The following is a 25,601-nucleotide window of genomic DNA, read 5'->3' as shown; positions in this document are numbered from 1 at the left end:
ATCTATTGCCTCTCGGAGATTATAGTTCCATGTTTTGCTTTAGAATTGCAGATAGTAGGAAGCTGGCTCTTTATGTGATATATCAATAAATTGATAGACCGTGCAAAGAGTCCAGAGGTTTCCTTATGAGTTGACAGGGACTTACTATGCAATCCCAAAGTGCTCTCTTAGGGGGTAGTGTGGTCGAGCAGCCCTAGGCTTAACACAGAGGAGTGCAAGATAATTGCAAACACACACAAAGATTAATAAATGACAACAGGACTCAAAAGGAGAGCCACATCAATTTATAAAAATAGCTAGTATCTTTATATATGTTTAGGCATCCGAGAAAAATTGTTCAGGCAAGTATGTTTTCGAAGATAAATTATTTTCACTTTAAAAAGTGGACACTTAGTCTGCAATGTTATCCTATGGATCGAAGAATAAGTTCTGCAAATAAGTACAGTTCGTTGACTTACAGGATCAATCTATAGAAGTTAAGTGGTAGGCAAGCTCCAAGGTAGCATCAGGAGTACACCACCAGCGGCACGAAGGTGGCCAGGTGAAGGGTGCAGATCATCGTCTGGCACCCAATAAGTTTCAATGGGGATTAGTCCCTGTAAAAAGAGGCTGCAGGTTCGCCAACAGGGGGGGGGTGCTATAGGGGGGGGGGGGTTGCAGGTAACAAGACTTGCGATGTTCGGGGACGTAGGGACACCTGGGGTCCCCTTCTACATGGCCCGGGTACGACCGAAGCAGAGGTGTCTTTAGGCGTCGAGTTTCTCTTACCGGGAGAAGTCGTGCTTGAGGGGTCCTGTGTGTAGAGGCTGCAGGCGGTGTCTGGAAGTCCACAAGGGGTGAGACCTCGATGGGCTCGGAAACCTTGTTGGCACCGGTGGCCCACTTCAACTCAGGCAAGAGGCGACTTGTGCAGTGGTGGCTTTGTGTGTTGGGTTTGTATAATTTATGCTGTACAAAAATATGATAAATTAATAATACAAATAAAAGATGTAAATAAATAAGGTGGAGTAGTTTTTGCCATCTGGAAAAACAGATACAGAGTTAGCAAGATCTTTGGGCTTCCTTCAAAGTAATTTTCTTACTATAGGTGAAAACATCGGAGGGGTTTATCAACACCAGTCATAAAGAGGAAGAGGCACTTTGGAAGTTATGGGTCACAATCAATCTGTCCACAGTCACACAGATGGCAAGGAAGTTAACCAAGTAGGCACGGACCAAGACGAATAGAACATTCCTACCAATTTAACAACAAAGAAAATTAAGCCTGACTTGACTGATCTTTGCAGCTCCCTTTTGACTGTGCTCGTGGCAGGCAGGATGCTTTATTTGCTAGTCACAGAAAACTCTCCTCCAAACCCACCAAGAGGAGGTTGAAACTGTAGCGTAGTTCCTATTTTCCCAATAGGCCCTGCGCATTGGAATAACAAACAGTAGTATCGACGTAGAAGTGCGGATCTTCCAGGCCTCTACTGACTATGCTAAACTTAATTGGGTTTGTTACCAACTAGCTCAGAGGTCACTGGAAACTTTCTTGACTGAAATAGGAAGTGATCAGCTTCCCTGGCACAGACAAGAAGGGATTCAGTTTTCCAACAACCGTGCAACATGACAACTTTGCTCCTCAGATCAAGAGTCAATCTCTAGGGTCGTGTGAAACAATAGACAGTTATTTTACTCAGTCAGGTTGGTGCAGTTTACTTTCACAATATGTAGAGAACAGAGAGACGGGCGTTTGTCAATAAAGGGTTAACATTTATTGAACAGTCTTTCTTCTCGTACAAGAGAAATGAATTGCCACAATTGCAAGACTTGTTATGATAAAAAGTACGTACAGTAAGATAAGTATTGCGAAATAATACTGTAAAAGCATTGATATGGTTTCTTAGCCATACAATGGTTTAAAAGTAATAAAACATATATACATTCATATATACATTAGGCTAAAATACTCAACTGGTGCTTCTAACTACGCCTACCCCAGTGTACCTGACCTAAGCCTAATACTTGGGAGGGGAGTAAGTAAGTAGCTTTAAGTTAAGTTGGTTTTGCCAAGGTTTGCTTCAAGAATTCTCTCTCAAGGGTTTAGTCAACACCATACCTCTGGAATAGAATGATGGAGGTCTGGTATCTCCCTCAGGGCTCGATATCCCAGTCACCCGCAAGGGTAGACCAGAAACGCTGGAGCTGGATTTCTCGGCAGGAGAAAGGCAGCGTCTCTTCTTCAGCGCGTCGAGGAGGAGAAGGAGGGGGGACAGCGTCCGCGGGCAGCTTGCATCTGCTGGGCTCTTGCAGGGGACGGCTGTTCTGCTCCTAAGTTCACCACACCATCGTTCGCTAGTTAGCAGGGATAGCAGTAGCGATAGCAGCTATGATATCTTCAGCATAACAGCAGCTTCAGGCGACGGGCAACAGGGGACTTGCTTAAGGCCACGTTGGTAGTATTTATACCTGAAAGGTGCCTTGTTTGACGTAAGTTTGCTGGACATAAGACGTCAATAAGATGTCACTAGGAAGTGATCGTCTATCAGTGCTCATTAGAGTTCTATTACTAATCAAAACACAGCAAGCGGGGATTTCCAGGTTTGCTGAGTTTTTATCTTGTTGAAGAACTCAGTGTTAATCTAGGAATCTCAGATAGTGACTTCTGCTCTGTCATTGCACTAATTGGTTGCAAAGGAAGTGGCAGAGAAAGCTATCCTGGAATGTGGCTCTGTTCGTGTGAGGCCAGAGATGAGTTACTGAATATTGCACTCGAACGGTTATGCCAATATAGGAATAAATGGATTTATAGCCGAATAGGGGCATAAGGTCACAGTATCGATCAGGATCCTAGATAAGCACGCAACACCCACTCCACGAATTCATGTCCATCAAATTACTAAAACTAGAGTAATAAGATGCATGTGTAACATTGCCCACCCCAAAATACATATATGCATTTGAAATAGGCGTATATTGTAATACGTGAAAATATAGGTACTGTACGTTTTTGAAGCATAGAAATCATTCAAAAATTATTGCATATGAAATCAATGAACGATTATGCAAAAAAAATTACACATGAAATAGCTCTGAAACAGAAGAAGGGCGAGATAAATCATCACATATAAATGCATTGCAATAAATGTGCTAGAGGCTGGTGTAAAGTTATTATGTCTCTAGATGTGTTTAGAAATAGAAGTTGAAGCTTCTGTTCTCTAAGAATAGTTTTTACTTTAAGCAAAGAATTTTTCGTGCCAAAAAGGGTGAATATTAAAAAGTGTTCAATTCAAAAGAATTATTGCTTGAACGGGGAAATAGAGTTCCAACGCTTTTAGCAGTTTTTGTTCAAAACTGAAGGCCGAATTCAGAGTTCATGGGAACGCTGTGTGTCGGAAAGCTTCTCCAAAGTTATTATTTCTGTTCGGGTGAGAACATCATATCAGATAGGCTCTCAAGGAATTGGTCTACAAAATCAGGTGACAGTTCGACCAAATTCGATAGTGCTGTAACTTGGCAAGTGTGAGAATGATTGCTGTCATCCTAGTCGGGATCAGCAATGCTCACAGAAGGTCGTACCTGGTTGATGCTGCTTTTGTCACTCGCTCCACTGTTACCACCTAGTCGTAGCAGAGGAGTCTCAACGAATGCCGTCATCAGGATTGGTAGCCGCTTTGGACAACACAATGCGTGAGCCGTTATCGGACTGAGCAAAGTATCGACGTCCATTGGTACTGCTGATGGTAGTGAAAGACAGATGTCCAACACGCACTCATCTCCGCATAGCATACATCGAAGTACCGGTAAGATACAGGTCTGCCATATAGGTCTGAATGAAAGGAACCAGGTCATGTTTAGATCTCTCAGCCTGGCCAATCCAAGGACTCTAGTTATTCTGTCCCGGTAGCGGATTGCTAGGATTGTCTCTTCCATTCCCATAGGAGCTATGTCTGAGCTTTGGCTTGCCATAACGAAGCAGAAGGGTCAAAAATAAAATCCCTGCTACAAGTCCCAAAAATAGGGGTATGCCGCCAAAAACAGAGTGGACAAAATTTGGAATGATTCCCAGAATTGCTTGAAACGGTGTTAGCAGTCCCATAAAAATCGTCTTAAATATGCCTGTGATGCCTGTGGCACTAGACATGTTAAGGAGTTGGCTAAGCATTTCTGCGAAATGCACGGGGCAATTTGTTGATAAAAGGTCATGAACCTCCGTAGCTGTCCTTGCAACTAGAAGATCATACGTCTCTTTTGATGACGTTATAGGCACTGTTGTCTGCAAAAGCACAGACTTCATTTTGCTTAAAGTATCAATTCGTATAGAATAGAGATTCAGACGAGGCCAGATGGGAGTCTCTGTGTCTACAGGCCCGCTCGGGAACAATGCTTGCATACAGCATTTGACCATGCATGTTACGCTTACTAGATAACTTTTCCCTGGAACAAGGCCACAACATCTGTGATCCGTTCTAAGAATGTAACTCCCGTTAGCAAGTTGCATAAAGAAGGGCTCTATCTGAGTTGCAGGTGTGACCAGCTGGTGGCATGAAAGGTTGTTAGAATTACCTTCACAGGCTCCGTGTAAATTAATACCCTGGCACAAAAGTATACCGCTTAGTGAATGTTTACAATTTTTACCACTAAGAAATACATTTTTGTCGCTGTCACTGTAGCATTAATGTGTGTATGGTAATTTCCATTCTGATTTTACATAACCTTTACCCAATCGTTCATACTGGCCAGTAGGTATGTATTCAAGGCACTTTTTAAATCGGAAAGTTGTTATCGGAATTGTGATAATTCCGTGTATTATCCATTCAATGACAGGACTTTCTGACATTGTCAATGGTAATCTCTCAAGTTTTTCGATGCTCAGGATTGTATAGTCTGCTCCTTTCTGTGCCAAACTGATTTGTTTATCAGTAAGGTTAAAAATGGAAAATAATGACGTTGTGTTGATTAAACGCCTAGGCACGTAGCCTGAACGAAGATTTTGCAGCGTCCAGCCTAATTGTACAATAGAACGTAATTGAGATTGGCCATGCTGTAACATTAGCAAGTCTCTGTCTATTATGTCAAAGGCAGAAGATACAATATTGTCCAACGAATATATTCTGGAGGACAGAGTCATTAACCCATTGTCTACTACAGAAAGTGATTTTTCCAAATTAATACGATCAATTTCTCGTATTTTTTCAGCTGTTTCAATTTGTGTGACTTTCCAAGCCTCGTTGTACGCAGCATAGATGCTGGTCGCTATGAGACGCTTTTGACGCTGTTTGCGTGGTCCAAGAATGAAATCGCGCAAATCAGCACCATCTTTTAGTAAAGCCAAGTGTTGCTTAATTTCAGCCAGTGTGGATGTTCCTAGCCATTCAAAGCAGAGTTTCCCTACACTGTATGTTGTTACTATCCCTGGATGTTGTCTCTGGGAGTATCTAGGGTCTTTTCTGGTCCTTTTTAACCCCTGTGTTTTGTTCAGGAATCTATCTTGACAGTCGTTTGTGTCAGTAGGCCAGATTAACCACTTTTTCCAATCAGGATGTGTTCTGTTAAAATGTAAAATTTGTGACACGTCTATCTCAATATCTGTTGTTGCATTCTCAGGTATTGGCTTTGGAATAGACGGTTTGTTTAGGTCTTTGATCTTAGCTAGGCCAAGACAGGATGTTTGGTGTATTGTGTCATTTAAAAACATCATTTGTTGTGGTATCATGCAGGTTCTGAATAGTGCTTCAAGGCCTTGTACCTGCCAATCTTTTGTACCCCAAATGGTCTTTGTTTCAATGTTATTTTTCCAATAATCAAAACCAAATGTCATCATTTTTTCATAAAATGCTTCTGAATATATCAATTTAGAATTTGTTAGCATTGTTTTCAATCATGTTTTATCTAACAGTTTCGTAATAAAACGTTTCTGCATCACTGGTGTTAAACCCTGAGAAGTATTTCTCAAAAAATGCTTTAGAACTGCTTTTAGGTGGAGTAGAACAATGTTCCCATTGATTATACTTAAAAACATTTCTAGGCTGTGCAGATCTATGCAAATAATGATCGCCATAATGTGTGTAGCAGAATGTTTGCTCATAACTAGACGAACCTTGTAAATAATCATGTTCTGTGAATCTAGCTGACATTACTAAATCAGACATCATGTCATTAATACTGTTAAAGTCCCAATCATCAGAGAACGTACTAGGTTTTACAAAGTCACTTAAGGAAACCTTCAGTTGATGAGGATACTTCAGGATCTCGACCGGACCATAGATCTCATAGTCAGTTTTCTCCCATACTACCCCACCAGGTATTGGAATTGCTGTGACATTTACTGTTGACAGTTCTCTTTTCTTCACGTGGGATGATCTGTGTGGTTTCAGGACTAGGTTGATGTTCTGACTTGCTGTGTCCATTGTACTATATTTTCCCTCAATGAATTTTCCCAAACAAAGTACCATGATGAGCCAAAGCAGGAGGAAAAATACACCTAGACCGAACCAGAACTCTATCCAAGGGGAAATAAGGTAGATTTCCTTCAGTTGATGAAAGAGTTCCGTTGCTTTTTCTTTAAAAGTCTTTTTAGTTTCTGGCATCACTTCGAGGTCGTTTAGATCTTCAGAGAAGTTGTCGAAGTTGATGAAATAACCAGAGGCAGTTCTGTCAATTGTTGGGATTGTTCTTTCAATCTGTCTTTCGGTAGCACTTTCTGATGCCACATTATTGTAGACTGGTGTTTCTTGACGAACTGTTTCAATCTGTGTCTCAAGAGGCACGAGTACCATGGCATTATTGCATAGTCCTTCTCTGTGCACTGCAGGCTGATCGAATGTGATTAGTCTTTCAGTTTGAACCTCTTGGATTGTTGCAAGTTTGGGTATTCTGTTGTTTCTTGGGAGTCCACTGGGCCTACTGTTGATTATAGGCCACATGGTTGTGGTTTTACCAGGTCGATGGACACGCCTCTGTTCTCCTTTTTACCAGCAAGGGGCGGTAGTACTACTGATCTTGTTCCGGTGACTGCCAAGACAGGTACTGCTTTTCTGTAAGAAGGCCCAAATTCCTTCTTCACCGCGATTTTTTTCTCTGACTAGATCCCCAATCTTTGGAATCCAGACAGGCCTTGCTGGGGCTGTTGCTTGTGGTGCCTCGTCAGTGGTATCTGGCTGTTGCTTTAACTTTATGTTGCTTAAGGATTTTCTTGTTTCATTCAGTTCCTGTAAAACAGCCAAACGATCTTTGATGTCAAAGTCTGTTTTCTTATCTTGTACCACTGATACCTGACTATCTAAGTCCTGAATTGTCATTCTAATTCCGAACAATAGTTCGTATGGGCTGAAACCTTTTAGAGATTTTCTTTCCTCATTCTTCCACAACAAGATTGCAGACATCCACAACAGCTTCGACAACCAACCCGGAAACCAACCCACCCTACCTTCTGCTGAACACTCTCCCCCCTTGAACACCCTCAACGACTGGAACCCAATCTCCACTGAGGACACCATCCGCCTGATGAATTCCATCCACTCAGGATCCCCCACAGACCCATGTCCTCACCACATCTTCAACAAAGCAGACTCCGTCATAGCACCGCACCTCCGAGACGTCATCAACTGCTCCTTCAACTCCGCCACCTTCCCGGAAGACTGGAAACACGCTGAACTCACCGCCCTTCTGAAAAAACCCACAGCGGACCCCACCGAACTCAAAAATTACCGCCCCATCTCGCTCCTTCCATTCCCGGCCAAAGTCATCGAGAAAGCTGTCAACAACCAGCTCGCCGCCTTCCTCGAAGCCAACAAATCCCTCGACCCCTCACAGTCCGGCTTCCGAGCAAAACACAGCACTGAGACCGCCCTCATCGCAGCAACAGACGACATTCGAACTCTACTGGACAACGGAGACACAGTCGCCCTCATCCTCCTCGACCTCTCCGCAGCATTCGACACAGTCTGCCACAGCACCCTTTTACAACGCCTCAGAAACATCGGAATCCAAGGAAAAGCACTTGAATGGATCACCTCGTTCCTCACCGGAAGAACCCAGAGAGTCCGCCTCCCACCATTCAAGTCCGAGGCCACTGAAGTCATCTGTGGCGTACCACAAGGATCCTCACTCAGTCCCACCCTCTTCAACGTATACATGAGCCCCCTCGCGGCCATCGCCCGCCATCACAACCTCAACATCATCTCTTACGCTGATGACACTCAACTAATCCTTTCTCTCACCAATGACCCCAGCACCGCCAAAACTAACCTACACGAAGGAATGAAAGAAGTTGCCGAATGGATGAAACAAAGCCGTCTGAAACTGAACTCAGACAAAACTGAAGTCCTCATCTTAGGTACATCCCCCACTGCATGGGACGACTCCTGGTGGCCGGAAGCCCTCGGAAAAGCACCCATCCCGACAGACCACGCACGGAACCTAGGCGTCATCTTGGATTCTTCACTCTCAATGAACAGACAAGTCAGCGCCGTATCCTCTTCCTGCTTCAACATTCTCCGCATGCTCAGAAAAACATTTCGCTGGATCCCCACCGAAACAAGGAAAACAGTCACCCATGCTCTGGTCACAAGCCGACTGGACTACGGAAACACCCTCTACGCAGGCACTACCGCTAAACTCCAGAAAAAACTCCAACGAATCCAAAACGCCTCAGCCAGGATCATATTAGACATCCCACGCAATGAACACATCTCTGGTCACCTTAAAGACCTCCACTGGCTGCCCGTCAATAAGAGGATCACTTTCCGACTGCTAACCCACGCACACAAATCACTCTACGACATCGGACCAGAATGCCTCAACTCACAACTGTCCTTCTACACCCCCTCCCGCCATCTACGTTCTTCCAGCCAAGCCCTCGCCACTTTACCTCGCATCAACAAGACCACCATGGGAGGCAGAACCTTCTCATACCTGGCTGCTAAAACATGGAACTCACTCCCCGCTTACCTTCGCCTTACCCAGAACCACCTTGCATTCAGAAAGCAACTTAAAACGTGGATATTTGACAAGTAATCCTCCTCCCCTTTCTAAGCGCCTTGAAACCCTCTGGGTATGTAGTGCGCTATACAAATTCTCTGACTTGACTTGACTTGGCAAATTGTTAAGACTGGACTGGACACTTATTAAATGTTTGACCCACCCAGCGCCTGAACCTAATACCTTCGCTGTTATAGATCGCTTTATGTCCCGGTTTTTTCTTTCAACCACACTATTCCCTTCGGGGTGCGACGAACAAGAATACCGCAACCCAATTCCCATGCTGGCCATGGCCTCCTTATAAGCTCGAGAGCTGAAAGCAGGACCCTGGTCAGAATGGAACGTGGTAATTGCGTATGTGCCGATAAAGACTCGCAGATCTTTTATAACCGTTCTAGCGTCAGCCGAGCGCTGGGGGCCTTATTTTTTAAGTGTGTTTAGTCTTAACTGATTAATAGGAGGCTGAATGGCTTGCGGACATCATTACCCTTTCTATAAATGGTAACTGTGCAACAGGCAGGACCGGTTCATTACTGCGATCCCTATCACAGTCCGGACAGTTCTTTACATATATCTGATGTTGCACTCTCATCCCCGGCCACCAGTATACTGATTGCAATTCAGTCAGGGATTCCCTCATCTGAATGTGCCTTGGACCTTCACCCATGTGTGCGTCTGCTACTAATAATATTCTCCTGTTCTTGTTTGGAATTACCCTATCCCCCACTCCAGGAATTCGAGCAAAAGGAACGGAGTTTGCATCGATTATGTATGCATAATTGAGTGGATAGGTCACGGGCAGTGCTGCACAGTCGCCTTTTACGGTCGTTTTTACTGCCAGCATGGTTTTCCCGTCTATGTATTTTTCTGTACGCTTTTTTGTGGCTACGGAAGCCGGTTTAGTTGCTTCCGCTGTGGCTGTATTAGCCAATGAATTCCCTGCAACGTGAACGCCACCACGTTGAAGACTCTGTGCGTGAATCACGTGAGTCTTTTGTAGTTCTTTGTGTAAAAGAGCTACCTGTTTCCAGAGCAATTTATGCTTTATTGTAGCACCTGTGTCATCTTTGTAGTCGTTTTTAATCCACCTCTGCATTTTATTATTGTAAGAGTTGACGCAAAAATGAGAATCGCACACGATAAGTGTCGGGAATTCACGTTCTGCTTTTTCGAGCGCCATCTTCAAACATCTGATTTCAGCTCTTCGAGCCGAACAGTTTCTCAATGATTCAGTTTTTGTTACTTTCGGTCTGAATTTACCGCACAGCCAACGACCTTTAACAATCGCACATGCTGCATCGTAGGATTTGCTCTCTACGTTGAAATGCTGTACAAATCTATCTGTATAGATTATACAGGCGTATTGTGGGAGAGGCAGAAGTTCGATTGGCAGAGGATATTCTTCTTCATATTCTAAATCATTCAGTTCTTTAAATTGCGGAGCGAAATAGTATCTCACATCTTCCGCTCCTAGAGAATCTACACACTGTATCCATTTCGGATCCAGTGATACTGTAGGCAGGTTTACTGGGCTGAATAGCGCCTCGAAGGCGGATTCCGCTGTGAGGATATTAATCCTTTTGCCGTGTGCTAGTTCTCTTTCATTTGCTAATGCAATTTGCACTGCTTTCACAGTTCTTTCTGTGAGACTGAATGCTTTTTCTGCTTGTGTGTACAAGTGAGATTTAATTGAAATTGGTACCTTTTCTCCCTCATTAGAGGTCAGGTACGTGAATCCGCATCTTCCTGGGATGAACCGGATTACAAGACCGCGTGTGTTGTCACGTGTATTTAATTTTGTTTTAGCTAACATGTCTGTTTGCAGTGATCTCAAAATTTCTGTGTGTTTTTGAGTCCAATTGATTTGTTTAAAATCAGGTTTAATTAGTTCGTAGAGAGGTTTAACCCTCTCCGCGTAATTTAGAATGTATGTTCTTCCGAAATTCAGAAAACCTAGAATGGATTGTAAATTCTTCAGCGTTTTTGGAGCTTGGAGTACAGCGCACTTCTCTAAGAAGTTGTCCGCTAGGCTTTTTCCTTCACTTGATAATTTGTACCCTAAGTATAGTACTGTCAGATGGGCAATTCGGGACTTTTTAAAGTTGAATTTGTAACCCTCTGCTGCGAACCCAAGTATAATGGTGTTCACTCTTTTCAAGTGAGTATCCAAGTCGTCGTCTGTGAGATAGATATCATCTACGTAAGATAATGCCTCATCATCATATATTTGTAATAACTCTGTTACCCTAGCTGAGAATAGTCCTGGGCTGTTCTTAAACCCCTGTGGGAGTCGACAGAATTTTTCTGCGACCCAAATGCTCAGAAAGCGGTCAAATATCTGCTTTCTGGTGCAATGTTTTGACAAAAGAAACCATTAGATATGTCTGTCGTTTTATACTTTTTCCTAACTATGTTATTCATTAGGGCTGCACTATGCGAGTTTTGTACTGCAAATGTTTTACAACATGCATTAAGGTGTCTGTAGTCCAAAACTAGACGATATGAATTGTCTGGCTTGGAGACAGGAAACAATAATTGTTCATTTGAGAGGTGCATGTTTCAATCACCCCCTGGTATTCATGTTGATCTAAGATCTCCCTCACCTGTTTTTTAGCTTCTTCCTTAATGGGATACTGCCATTGGGCAGTTGGTTCACTTTTTAATTGGATTTTGTGAGGAGGTGAGTCCTCATCCCATCCTACATGATTTTTATATAATGCCGGTGCCTGGGCTACTGCCCATTTCCTTGCATATGTATATTTTTTGTGAATCGGAATGTGATTCGAGAAGGCAGGCATAATTACTTCTTCGCCACGAGGGCACTCCATGACAAACTCTGGGGGCCAATCTTTTTCAGCTAACAGAATATCATAGCCTTTTGAGAGTTTATCCCAAAATAGACCCCTTATTTTCCTAGTCTTATCACCCTCTATACGCAATGTTATTTTGTATATTTTATGGGGCTCGCTAAGTCTGGTGTCAGCAGTTTCAACCTGAATGTATTCATTCGTGTCCACTGTCTCCAGATGACTCATCAAAATCTTGCGGGCTATACTGATTTCTGCTGCACTGTCCAACATTGTCAATGCCCACTCCCCGTTTTTCAACTGTGTCCTCAGTATTCTCGGCATGGTTGATTACTCTAATACTGGCTACCTTCTTTTTTGGAAATTGAGATTTTTTACTCTGAGCAGGTTCCTTGTCTTTGGACTTGGTGTGCTCTCCTGGGTCTGACCGTCCTCTTCTTTCCGATTTCTGCGAAAAAGATCAAGAGGGACGTGTATCAATACTTTGATATCTATCAGGTATTTTCAAATTATCCCTATTTCTAAGGTTATGTCTTTTCTCAGAGGTCTCCCTCTGGGGAGACTGGTGTTCTCGAGTCGGAGTTCTTTCCCTCCGTCGAGGAGACCTTCCTCTGGACTGGAAAACTTTTTCCTTGGGAGTGGATTGTTTATTTCCATCCCAGCTCTTTTTAGGAGTATTTGAATTATTTTTAATAAATAATTTTTCAGGATTTTCGAGCAGTTGGGGCTTTACTGGTTTCCCACCCAAGCTGTCTCTACCTAATTCTTCATAGCATCTCCCTTTATGTTGGCTAATAATATAGCCGAGACCTGCTTGAAGTCTTTCAGTAATTTCATACCAAGATTTAAAGCGGGCTCTGGACCGTATTCATTTTGAATCTGTTTTAGCACTTCTGGTACTACCGCCATAGACGGAACACCGTGGGTTTTTGTGTAAATGGAAGCAAAGACTGTACCCCAAGTGTCGCAGTCCTCCACGTGTGGTGCGATTCCCATAGGAAGGCAGATGGTCAAGATTCTGTGTTTCTCTATAGGGGTAGTATCAGGAAATACTGCCTCTATTTGAGTGATTTTCGGTGCTAACCAGAAAGGAATTTGTTCCCGTTTTACGGGTGTTTTACCAAGACATGACTGTATGTTCTGTGGTGTGATTTTATTAGTGTCCCCCTGATGAGGGGTCAGCTGTGGTACATTAACAGCTGGCTGGACTGTTGCAGTCCGCATTACATATTGCACTAATTGCCTATGTATTTTTATTAATGTTTTTAGCTGTACTAACAGCTCTTCCTTTGACATTTTTGCAATGTCCGGATGTGGTGTGTAGCTGGCTAGAACCGGCCACGTTGCTTCTGGTCTACCTAGTGGACCGGGCCTGGTTATGTGATCATTATGTTTTAGGGCGCCATTAAACCAGAGCAGGTGCTCTTGGAATTTTAGTGGGATTTCAGTCTCCTCGAAAGGAGCGTACTCTTCCGAAGGTTTCTCTATTTTGTAATAGTGAAACTCTTTTGTTCTAGCGTTTGCCGCTGGAAAGTTTATCCATGAATAGAATACCTCTGTCTGCCGATATTCGTGAGCCTCTATCACGAAAATTACTGTACCACCTTGTGGTGTCAGTCCGTTCTCTATAAGTTTTAAAGGTATAGATTTTCTTAAATGTACCGGGATGATAATTGCATCCGGGTCTGTGTCTAGGAGACTCGTGTCTTCCTCTATTAGTAGGGTTGCCAGTCTAACTGCTTCCCTTTCTTCTTCACTGTCTGACATTTTATAAATGCAGGTTTTGCAGAGTAGGTCTCCAAGGAGACAAAGATTAGGTGCACAATATTTTGGAACACTGTATCCTTCAACGTTGAATAAACCAGAGCTTTACATAGGAATCTCTTCCTACTGAGTTCGGGCGGATTTTAACCTTTCACCCACTCCAGACGTCTATTGGAGTATTTACGGGAGAAAGGGGTCTGTGTGAAATATGCACGATTGAGTTACTCTAACGTCTTGCGTTAGTTTATCGCCTTACCAAACGTTGGGCGCCATGTAGCGTAGTTCCTATTTTCCCAATAGGCCCCTGCGCATTGGAATAACATAAACAGTAGTATCGACGTAGAAGTGCGGATCTTCCAGGCCTCTACTGACTATGCTAAACGTAATTGGGTTTGTTACCAACTAGCTCAGAGGTCACTGGAAACTTTCTTGACTGAAATAGGAAGTGATCAGCTTCCCTGGCACAGACAAGAAGGGATTCAGTTTTCCAACAACCGTGCAACATGACAACTTTGCTCCTCAGATCAAGAATCAATCTCTAGGGTCGTGTGAAACAATAGACAGTTATTTTACTCAGTCAGGTTGGTGCAGTTTACTTTCACAATATGTAGAGAACAGAGAGACGGGCGTTTGTCAATAAAGGGTTAACATTTATTGAACAGTCTTTCTTCTCGTACAAGAGAAATGAATTGCCACAATTGCAAGACTTGTTATGATAAAAAGTACGTACAGTAAGATAAGTATTGCGAAACAATACTGTAAAAGCATTGATATGGTTTCTTAGCCATACAATGGTTTAAAAGTAATAAAACATATATACATTCATATATACATTAGGCTAAAATACTCAACTGGTGCTTCTAACTACGCCTACCCCAGTGTACCTGACCTAAGCCTAATACTTGGGAGGGGAGTAAGTAAGTAGCTTTAAGTTAAGTTGGTTTTGCCAAGGTTTGCTTCAAGAATTCTCTCTCAAGGGTTTAGTCAACACCATACCTCTGGAATAGAATGATGGAGGTCTGGTATCTCCCTCAGGGCTCGATATCCCAGTCACCCGCAAGGGTAGACCAGAAACGCTGGAGCTGGATTTCTCTGCAGGAGAAAGGCAGCGTCTCTTCTTCAGCGCGTCGAGGAGGAGAAGGAGGGGGGAAAGCGTCCGCGGGCAGCTTGCATCTGCTGGGCTCTTGCAGGGGACGGCTGTTCAGCTCCTAAGTTCACCACACCATCGTTCGCTAGTTAGCAGCGATAGCAGTAGCGATAGCAGCTATGATATCTTCAGCATAACAGCAGCTTCAGGCGACGGGCAACAGGGGACTTGCTTAAGGCCACGTTGGTAGTATTTATACCTGAAAGGTGCCTTGTTTGACGTAAGTTTGCTGGACATAAGACGTCAATAAGATGTCACTAGGAAGTGATCGTCTATCAGTGCTCATTAGAGTTCTATTACTAATCAAAACACAGCAAGCGGGGATTTCCAGGTTTGCTGAGTTTTTATCTTGTTGAAGAACTCAGTGTTAATCTAGGAATCTCAGATAGTGACTTCTGCTCTGTCATTGCACTAATTGGTTGCAAAGGAAGTGGCAGAGAAAGCTATCCTGGAATGTGGCTCTGTTCGTGTGAGGCCAGAGATGAGTTACTGAATATTGCACTCGAACGGTTATGCCAATATAGGGAATAAATGGATTTATAGCCGAATAGGGGCATAAGGTCACAGTATCGATCAGGATCCTAGATAAGCACGCAACAAAATAAGCATCTATAAGAGCTCAAAATCTAACTTCCCAAGCTGTTGTAGAAGGATCCCATAGAGCAAGTTCTTGTTCTTCAAAAAGAACAACATTTTTATCTTCTTGCTTTTGAAAAGAACGGAGTGTTATTGCAGATTTTTTCTTATATAAAACAAAAGTCTCGAGAGTGGCGACGAGTTTTGGATCTGCAGTACGTAAGGATTTTTTTTAAAAGATTTATGCACATGCAAACTTGAGAAGACCTTTCCATTTTTCAAAGAGGGAGATTATCTAAACTACATATATCTCTAGGATGCATTATTTAGTATTTCGGATCACCCAAGCCTTCGAACATATCTACACTTTATATTGACAGGGTGTAATTTCCAATTCAAGGCACTGCGATTTGATCTCAAGTCATGCCTGAATCGTTACAATGTGTATATCTCCAATGGCTGTTTATATGCATTGGATGGACTGTACATGTAAAGAAATGCCACTTTTTGTATGGTCCCCCCCCCCAAAGTTTTTTTTTGACTGATTCTGATTCTTTTTTGACTCTGAGAATGAACTGAGGCTTGCTAACCAGACCTCAGTGCCTGTGTCCTGACCCCCAAAAAGTGTATGTTACTTCGGCAATTCCCAATTGGCATAAGCTAACTTGCATGCAAGTCCCTAGTATATGGTTGTGTCAGTTAGAGAGTCCACTGGTTGTGCCACCCAGGAGGTGACCAGAGTAAAACAAGTCTCCCAGTCCACCATTGCAGACTGGAAGAGCAGTTTGAACTGCTTGCCCGACGCTGCGATTTAAAAGTCATTGCAACAGCACTGTTCCCCTGAAACTTGTGTAAGTCGCCCCTAAGAGCGGCCTAATAAGACCTAAGGCAAGGTGCAGCATATTTCATGGGAAGACCATGTGTTTTACATGTTCAGACAGTAAATACACAAAACTGTTTTTTTTTTATTGTGGATAGACTAAGTAACCCTGTTAGCGAGTGCAGGGTTACACTCTGACCGCTCAGCTGTGCATACTCCTGAATGGAGCGATCAAAGTGGAACTCCAAGGTATAAAACAACTTGTTAGATTAAGCCTGACGTGGTTCACCAGTTGAAATTAAGGTAACAAGTTACAGTTTGCAACTTTTACAAAGTTACCACTTGGTTCCCTCAAATCTCTTGTGCTCTTAACAGTTGCACATGAAGCCGGGGACAGCGTTCTACCGTCCTGGGCAGACGTGCATACTACTCCCAGGAAAGGAGACAGTAGGGGGCTTCACTGAAGAGAGGTGATTCCTCCCTCTTGCAGGAAACCACACAGGTGTCGACCTAAAAGGAGAGCTGCAAAACTGAAGCCGCCTGTGAAGGACAAATGGGGTACACTTGGGAGAGGGGCTGCCTCATTACTTAGGCAGACTAGCTGGCACCCGGGTTTCCAGGGACGTGTAGCCACACCTCTGGGTTGGGCTAGGGGGCTTTGGATGCCAGGAAAGGGCTCTGCCATCCTGGGAGCGGACAGACTTGTGCATCCTGGGATAGCCAGATGCCAGACTTCCCAGGCAGTGGTCGTTTGAAGGGAGGAACCTGGTAGCCCAATGGCTGCTACCGCTTTCTACCCTAAAGGCCTTTTCTCTGCATAAATAGGGCACATCTGGCATCCAGAACTCAACCATCCTGCTACACCAAGGTCCTGGTGAAGAGCGGCTGCACGGACGTGGACTGCACCTGTTGGCTACCAAAGGGAAGGGACTGTGCATGCTGTGTCCTACTCAAGTAGAAGTCTTCTCCAGAGCCCAACCCAACCCAAGCAAAGAGACTCCAATTGTGAGTCAACTGACCTCCTGTTCGCAGCACAAGGACATAACAGCTGAAGAAGTCTGCTAAGGGTAAGTAATAGCCCATATCATTGCTTCCCACTGTCGTGCAGCACCAGGGACCAAGACACAACATTCAGTAGTTGCACCTATGTCTCCCATACCAGAGAGCGTCGTCGGAGTGAAGCTTGGTCACCCATAAGGAAAGCTACAGTCGCAGAAGGATTTGTCTTTGCCCTCTTCACCACATGACTAGTAGTCCAGTGGTAATTGGACTTCAGCCAGACCGGTGAGGACCTTTTGGGAATTCGAACCCTATGTCCAGGACACCTTCATAACCTATGTGGACCAAGGAATCCCTGCAGGAAGACCCTCGTAGGCCGCGTCTCATCAACAGCATCCTTGAGCATCTTCAAGCATTCTGTATCCTCAACAACAGGACGACTTGCATAGGGATCCATTGAATGAGGATAAAGTGACTGGCAAGACTGCTTATTCTGACAGGGTAACTGTTTCTGTGGGCCTTCTGCCCCCCCCCCCCCCCCCACCCCCCCCCCCCGACTGGCTGTCTACCGGAGTTGTTGGCCCTAAGTAACTCTAACCGACCACATTACAATTTGCCCATCTTTTTGCCCAAGAAGGTGCTGACTGTCAAGTCATTGAATTTGCCAATGCTTGTTCACGGTTGAGTGAATTGCTTTGATTTACTATATTGTGGAAACTCTATATCTCTGAAACCCTTTAGTTGACTTTCTTTGTTGTGTTGTCAAAATCTACATAAAAATACAGTCTATTTTTATAAATTGCTGTCGAATTTCTTTGGCATCTTGTCAGCTTCTTCAATTGCGTTGGTACTGTTTAAATGCTTTACACTTGTTCCTTTTTGTTCCTTGTTCCTTGCTGCTCAGAGCCACAGTTACTCAGGGTTGATCTGAAGGTTTGACAAACGAAACCTAAGGTTTCTAAAGGGGTTGGTAAGTGCATTACAGGGTGAGGCTGCACAACCACACCATATAATACACCCCTTTTCTTCACAGTACAGTTTACTAGTACTTATGCGACTGGCCCATGAGAGCAGCTACGGTCAATACTTCAAATACTTTCAGTTGCACACCTTTTATTACATGTAGTGATTCAGTGTGCAAGATAGTACTTGTCCATTGCAATGCCATTCAGATACCGCTCTGTTTGCTACATGCAGTGAGGGCTTCTGGGCCTCAAATGCCGTTATTGTGGTATTTTGCCACTGGTGTTCTTGGGTCCATCCTACCATGGCTCTGGAATTTGGGCCAAGTACATTCTTTCCACTCTCATGGCAGAGAGGGCGAGTAGTCAAAAGCTTCTCCGGGACGTAGTGTTATATAACATAAGTATGGATAATGCCTTTTCCAAGAGCCTGTTAGGAGTAAATATTGGACTAATGAGCTATTGAAAGTTGCTACATTGATAGTGATGGAAGCTGAGGTGACTAGTGTCTGTCACTTGGACAGCTGAACAATTTGTATACTGAGACCGCATATCACAATGACAATCAGATTTTGAATATTAACAAAGTCGATCCCAGCAGATCTCCCCACTATTGTTCTCTTTAACCTATGCCTGCTCAGGTGCATAAACTTTAATCATAAAATCTCAGTATGAACAACCCAGTGCAGTAGCCAGCAAGTGACTTTGTAGATGAAAACTACCATACAGGGACCAGTCAAGCTTCTCAAAGCGGTAAGCTTACTGAAGACTATAAACTGTGCATCTGTCTCACACTTCATCCTTCACCTTGCTAATTCCTGCATCCCATAACACAGTAAGCGCAACTTGGTGGTCATCATGCACAACATGGAAGCAGGGCCGGTTCTAGGATTTGCGAGGCCCTGGGCTAAAAGGGAATGTGCGAGGCCCCTCTAATGTATATAAGTGGCCCCTTGCAAGGAGACCATTCGCAGACACTGTGGGAGGCCTATTGTCCAGCATTTTGTCGCCCCCCCATAGTTTTAACTTTGAGCCCACAAGCATTTCTCACACCTTCAGTCCGATAGGTGTGAGAATTGCTTGTGGGCTAAAAGTTAAAACTATGGGGGCGCCAACATGATGGACAATGGGCCTCCCACAGTGTCTGTGAATGGGTCTCCTTTCAATTGAAGGGAGCATCTCCCTCCCTTATGTATCCAGATACCATCCCTGGGAGGTCAAGGGAGGGGGGCTCCTCCATTTCAAAGAAAGGTGACACCTTTCTTTGAAATGGATCGCCAGGGAACCGACAGGATACATCACCAGTGCGTGGCCCCATGCTGGTGCGAGGCCGTGGGCAGCTGCCCACGCTGCCCATGCCTAGCGCCGGCCCTGCATGGAAGCACTTCACACATAGGATCTGAAAAAAGACAGCACACACTCCCTAAAGCACACCCTACACAGTGTAGTGTCGTACTCATGTATACAAGCACTTCAGCTGCACAAATAGGAGTAGTAAGTGCTACAAAAATGTTACAATGCAATGCAAAGTGTTTTTTTTTTAGTAGTTCACCTAGTTACTCACTCAGTGATTTAACATTGCTCTGCAGACTTTTTCAGCAGCTCTGTGTATCGTTTTCTTACGGTACTCCAGTCCCATGGTTACTGGCGTACTGTTGTTGCAGGGCAGTACAGAATAAAAACATGCAGCTGTCCATCTCCTGCAGCAGCTCTGGAGCTGTTGGGCCATGGCAGCAGCCTTGCTGGGAACTTGATAACTTGCCATTCTGAGCATGATAGCTTTTCCTGCAGCTCTCATTAGTAGTAGTTGCTCCTCCTAGTTTTACTCCCCAAGGCCTGTTGCAGATAAGGTGCTCGTGCAGCAGCACTAGTCTCCCACCTCGACATTGCCAATATTTTTAGCGGCAGCACCAGTTTCTCAGTCACTGTGGACTGTTGATCTCATGCAGTGCTTGATATTTGCATAAGGCTCATGACCAGAACTGTTCAGCCAAACTAGGGGACCCCTTCCACATATTTGCATTCTCCGACTTATTCCCCACAAGTGAAATATCTTTCTGGGCAGTCTCTCCTCTTGTAGGTTAATGCACACTCTTTCCCTCTTTCAGAAAACTTGCAGGCTTCCAGGCGCTAGGCAAACCTGCTACCCCTCCAGTAGAAAGTGCTTACTTCAGATGATATCCCCTTCATCTTTTGGGAGACCAGCTGCTATGCAGGCACCAGCCTTGGTCACACAGCAGTTCTCTGAGTACTCTATGGAGCACTCCTTTCCCTGGCCATGAAAAACTTGGAACTGGCACAAAGTAGGTTGGTTGCCAGGAATGTGGATCCACTGTCGAAAGTTTCTGAACCAGTTTGCAATTGTTATCTTTCAAATGTTGTTTTCTGGCTGCTCCTCAGACACTTTGCAACGTGATGGCTGTCACAACAGGCAGCAATAATGCGGGCTTAAAGCAGGAGTAGCCAAAACTGGAGCCCAATGAAGTGTAAGATCCCTGCACCTGGCTGTCATCAGCCTTTCTGAAACACTGATCAGCAGTAGGTGAAAGGCCCAGTCCTGATTAGAAACCTCCTTACCTTTAACACCAGAAAAGGTAGTCCTACCTTTCAAGCATACAATCTACCAAATAACAGTCCTGTAGAACCAACATTCAGCCGCATTTTTCTAACTAGGTCCTCATTGATTTTCAGGGAAACCATGTCTCCAGCCTCCTCACTTTATTATCTGTATCTCCACTCTCCAGTCACATGAATGAAGTCAAAACACTTCCACTGTCTTTGGAAGCTGTGTCCACCCTCCATGTTGTGCCTTGTTCAACCAGGGCTTACAATTACTACAATTAACAGGGGAACCCTACTCACTGGGAGCCTGGGAAATGTATTTAAACAAAAACAATGGCTCCTGTGGATAAATACTGAACAAGTTATAATATTATTGTATTGTATTGTATTGTGGCATACTTATATAGCGCAACCTGTCACCACCAAGGGCATCCTGGCGCTTTGACCCGTACTCAATGAAAACAGTAGCTCAGCCTATCCTGGGGAAAAGATGAGTCTTTAAAGCCTTCCTGAAGGAAAGGAGATCTCCAAGGCTTCTCAAGGATAAAGGCAGAGAATTCCAGAGTTTGGCTGCCGCTACTCTGAAAGAGCGGCCCCCCATCCTCACTCTCTGGAATCGTGGGACTACCAGTAGCCTGGATGACGAAGAGCGTAAAGCTCTAGATGGACAGTACCAGGCAAACATTCGCCGCAACGGAATGGGGCCTAGCTCGTGGATAGCCCTGAACACAATACATGCTGCTTTGTAGCGCACCCGAAGATGAACTGGCAGCCAATGAAGTTCTCGCAGTGCTGCCGTAGATGAACTATGGTAAGGGAGAGAAAGGGCGAGTTTGGCTGCGATGTTTTGCACCCTTTGCAACTTGCCCAAGAGTGTTACCGGGGCCTCCAGAAGTAGTGCGTTACAATAGTCAAGTCGACTTAGGATGGTACAACGCACTACTTCTGGTCTGGCTTGCACAGGGAGGAGAGGCAGGACCTTGCGCAGCATACGAATCAGCATCATACATGTTGACGAGATCTTATTCACATGTAGATCCAACTGCAGGTTAGGCCCAAAAGTGACGCCTAAATTGCGCGCTGATTGTGCCGCAGACACCGTCTCTGAGAAGGACGGAGGCCAGAAGTCCACTGGAAGGTCACGAGGAATTCGATCAGTGGAGCAATGTAAAACCTCCGTCTTAGTTCCGTTGAACTGTAACGAGTTCAGCCGGAGCCATTCCGCTGTCGCCTGCATGCACCGATGAAAGGTCTCCAATGTGACTGCCTCCTGTCCCTCCAGAGAGAAGACCAGCTGGGTATCGTCTGCATAATTAAATGCAGAGATACCAAAGGTTTTAATGAGCTGGACTAGGGGGCGGAGGTAGACATTGAAGAGTATAGGGCTGATGGCCGAGCCCTGAGGTACTCCTTGTCCCACTCTCCGTTCCTCCGAGCTGAAGGGGGGTAATGAAACCCGTTGCTGACGGCAGTCCAAATAGGAGATTAACCAATCCCTGGCCTTGTCCCTGACCCCGCATTCCTCCAGCCTAGAAATCAGGGTGGGATGGCTGACCGTGTCGAACGCGGCCGACATGTCGAGCAGCACCAAAAATGCTGCCCGACCACTGTCGACTCGCGCCCGCAGGTTGTCTAACACGGTCACCAACGCGGATTCCGTCCCATGTGCTGGGCGGAAGCCGAATTGCGTCTCATCCAACCAGCTGTTCCCTTCTAGGAAACTGGACAGAGCACGGGTGACCAACTTTTCCATAATTTTAACCGGAAAAGGGAGCAGGGAGATTGGCCGGTAGTTAGAAAGGCAGGCAGGGTCGAGCGTAGGTTTTTTTAAAAGCGGGGATACCACTGCCTTCTTCCAGCAGCTTGGAACAGTAGCAGTCTCGAGTGACTGACAGCAGATGGCATGCAGGGGCTGGAAGAGGTCCTCATGAAACACCCTCCAGAGTCTAGGGGGAAGAGGGTCCAAAGGCGACCCAGAAGAAATCGTTAGGGCTAGATCGCCGAACTCCTTCAAGGATGGAAGGGGAAAACTACTCAGCTGGGGTCGACTGGCCTCGCACGCCGGAGCTCCCAAACTGAGGGCCGACTCCAAGGAAGGAGAAAAATGACTTCTCTGCTGGGGTCGACTGGCAGCAATCTCCGGAGCTCCCAAGCAGAGAGCCTGATCCAAAGTGGGGGTAGAGGAGTCGCTCAGCTGGGGTCGACTGGCCTCGCTCGCCGGAGCTCCCAGGCTGAGAGCTGGCTCCACCGGAAAAGGGAGAAGGCTACCCTGCTGAGGTCGACTGGCTACAATTGCCGGAGCTCCCGAGCAGGGAGCCGAATCAGGGGCCGCGGGGGGAGAGCAGTTCAGATGGGGTCGACTGGCCGCAGTCGCCGGAGCTCCCAAGCTGAGAGCCTGATCCAACAGAAGCAAAGGAGGGCTACTCAGCTGGGGTCGACTGGCTTCCGCCGCCGGAGCTCCCGGGCTGGAAGGCTGCTCAGCTGGTCGGGGTCGACTGGAGGGCGAGACCGGAGCTTCCTGACAGAGAATAGTAGCCCTCTGCAGGGGTCGACTGGCCATTTCCTCCGGAGCTCCCTCCTCAGTGGTAGAGTTCCGTGGGTCCTGCAGACCTGCTAGGATTTTACGAATTTTTTCCTCAAAGGCATCTGCCAGAGAGTCACAAAGAGCTTGCGACGAGGGAACAGCGCTGGCCACACAAGTCGGATGAGCCAGGTCCTTAACGATTTTAAAGAGGGCCTGAGCCTTGTTTGGGGCCTGATTCAGAGTAAGTTCAAGGAAGGTCGCTTTTGCTATCTTAATTTGAGCTTTATATTTATGCATAGCAGACTTAAATGCAATTTTCTCGGAGTCTAGATACTGCTTCCTCCATGCCCTTTCCGCGCGTTTACAGTCGAGTTTGAGCTGGCGAAGTATATTATAAATGCACAATGACAAAATGGGTGATATAAAGAAGACGAAAGGCAAGTAAGTGGTATATGTAAATGTGTGTGTGTGTGTGTGTAAATGTGGCGTATTTGTATAGTGCGAACAGTGACCCGGAGGCATCCCGGCGCTTGTACTCCTACCACAAGGGAACCCCTCCTGGCTTTTCTTTGTGGGGTGTCCACTCCTGGGCATCCCATGGTGAAACCAGGCATCCCTTGTGTATCAGGGGGCCTTTGTGGAGACTAAGCAAGCTATTGCCCAGAGTTGCAGCGTGGGACCCATGCTTAGAATCGGCACTGAGGCGAGAATATCCAGTCAGAGGAATTTAAGCCCGAAACCCGCCAAGGCGGGAATCGAACTCTGGTCCCTGGCCAGCGTTCTGCATCAAGGTCTGCCGCTCTAAGCATTGAGCCACACTTCTCCACACTTCTCCATATGCACAGGAAGAATATATTAAATACCAAAAAAGGAGGGGGGGTATACATATAAACAAATTACACACTTATATACATTTATACAATTTCAAAACAGTGTAATCGTGTCCCAAGTAAATAGATTCTAACAAAAAACCTAAGCACATTACAGACATTTAAGACAAAAGTGACATAAAGTTCTTTTACATAGATTCGTTTTTTAGTTTTTTGCAGAGGGAAAAGAAGCGACCCATGTGTTAATTTTCAGGTAAATACAAAAAAGTTGTCCAATTATGACAACTTCTTTTCAAATGGTCGGCTTCTTCCAAGAGTTGTCGACGACGTTTCGACCTTATACGGATGAAAGGTCTCTTCAGGACTAAAAGGGTATGGGGCACCTGTTCGATTATAACTGCGGTATGTGCATGTTGCTAGTGACATCGTGAGGAAAGTGAATAAAATCAACTTACAGAGATCCCGGCCGGGACCCCTGTAATGACGCAATCCGCGTAATCGTTCGGCCATTCCTGCCACTGTGCAGACGCCGGTTGCATCTTTGGGATTGTCCGAAGCCACACGGCTTTTCTAAGAGTCAACAATAACTGATCGCAGAAACAAGTTGGCCACATTGTTTTTAAAGAAATCGCCCCATCATTAGCACTAATTAGTGCTTGGAGGCAACCCTTAACTAAAGTCGCAGACCGGAACAGACCGCGAAACTGCGCTCCCTATTCACGGTACATCTAGTCATTACAGGGGTCCCGGCCGGGATCTCTGTAAGTTGATTTTATTCACTTTCCTCACGGTGTCACTAGCAACATGCACATACCACAGTTATAATCGAACAGGTGCCCCATACCCTTTTAGTCCTGAAGAGACCTTCCATCCGTATAAGGTCGAAACGTCGTCGACAACTCTTGGAAGAAGCAGACCATTTGAAAATAAGTTGTCATAATTGGACAACTTTTTTGTATTTACCTGAAAATTAACACATGGGTCGCTTCTTTTCCCTCTGCAAAAAACTAACTGTTTGATTGGTTCAGATGCTCCGTCCATCACCACCCGCTTTTGTACCGCTTTTGGCCGCCATAAGCGTGGCAGGGTATGCTCAGACGTGAGTCCCTTGCTCACTTTGCCACTGGATTCAAGCAAGCCGGGCTGAAGACGGCTGGAATGCCAGAAACCGGTCAACAGAAGCTTGTTTCCGGTACAGGGAAGACATGGCTTGGCAGTTCGGGCTGGACTGTTCCCATGAGGCACAGGGTCAGACTGATTTGCATATAGCCATGTCTGAACTGGGGTGGCAGAGTGGGCTAAAGAACGGTGATGGATTTAACCCAGATCTTTTGACTGGGTGTGAGTGTTTGATTGTTTCAGATGCTCCGTCCATTACCACCCCCTTTTGTACCGCTTCTACTCCAGATTAGCCATATAAAAAGTCAGTTACAAGTTTCATATGCAGTCGTGCATTCAAGGCAGTGGTACATGCCCCTTCACCATGCAAGGAAATTCACATCCCAGCAATTCCCCAATGCAACTATTGAGCAGAAGCCCGTAGTCATGGCGCTAACATAAATGATTTAAGGTGCTGATCCTTAAATAGAGTTGAACAAAACAAGCAGATATGACCTTTATAATATGTTTATGATGAAACTGAAAATAAT

The 25,601-nt window shown here is 45.2% G+C and overlaps 1 protein-coding gene across 2 annotated transcripts in view; it reads left to right on the top strand.

Annotated features, from left to right (window-relative positions):
- Positions 1 to 25,601, top strand: part of SIDT2 (SID1 transmembrane family member 2) — a 292,970-nt gene that overhangs the window by 264,643 nt on the left and 2,726 nt on the right. The gene's annotated exons all lie outside the window — the stretch shown is intronic.

Source organism: Lissotriton vulgaris, chromosome 2_1 (genome assembly GCF_964263255.1).
Source record: "Lissotriton vulgaris chromosome 2_1, aLisVul1.2, whole genome shotgun sequence".
Taxonomy (NCBI): domain Eukaryota; kingdom Metazoa; phylum Chordata; class Amphibia; order Caudata; family Salamandridae; genus Lissotriton; species Lissotriton vulgaris.
This window is presented reverse-complemented; position numbering and strand designations above follow the sequence as displayed.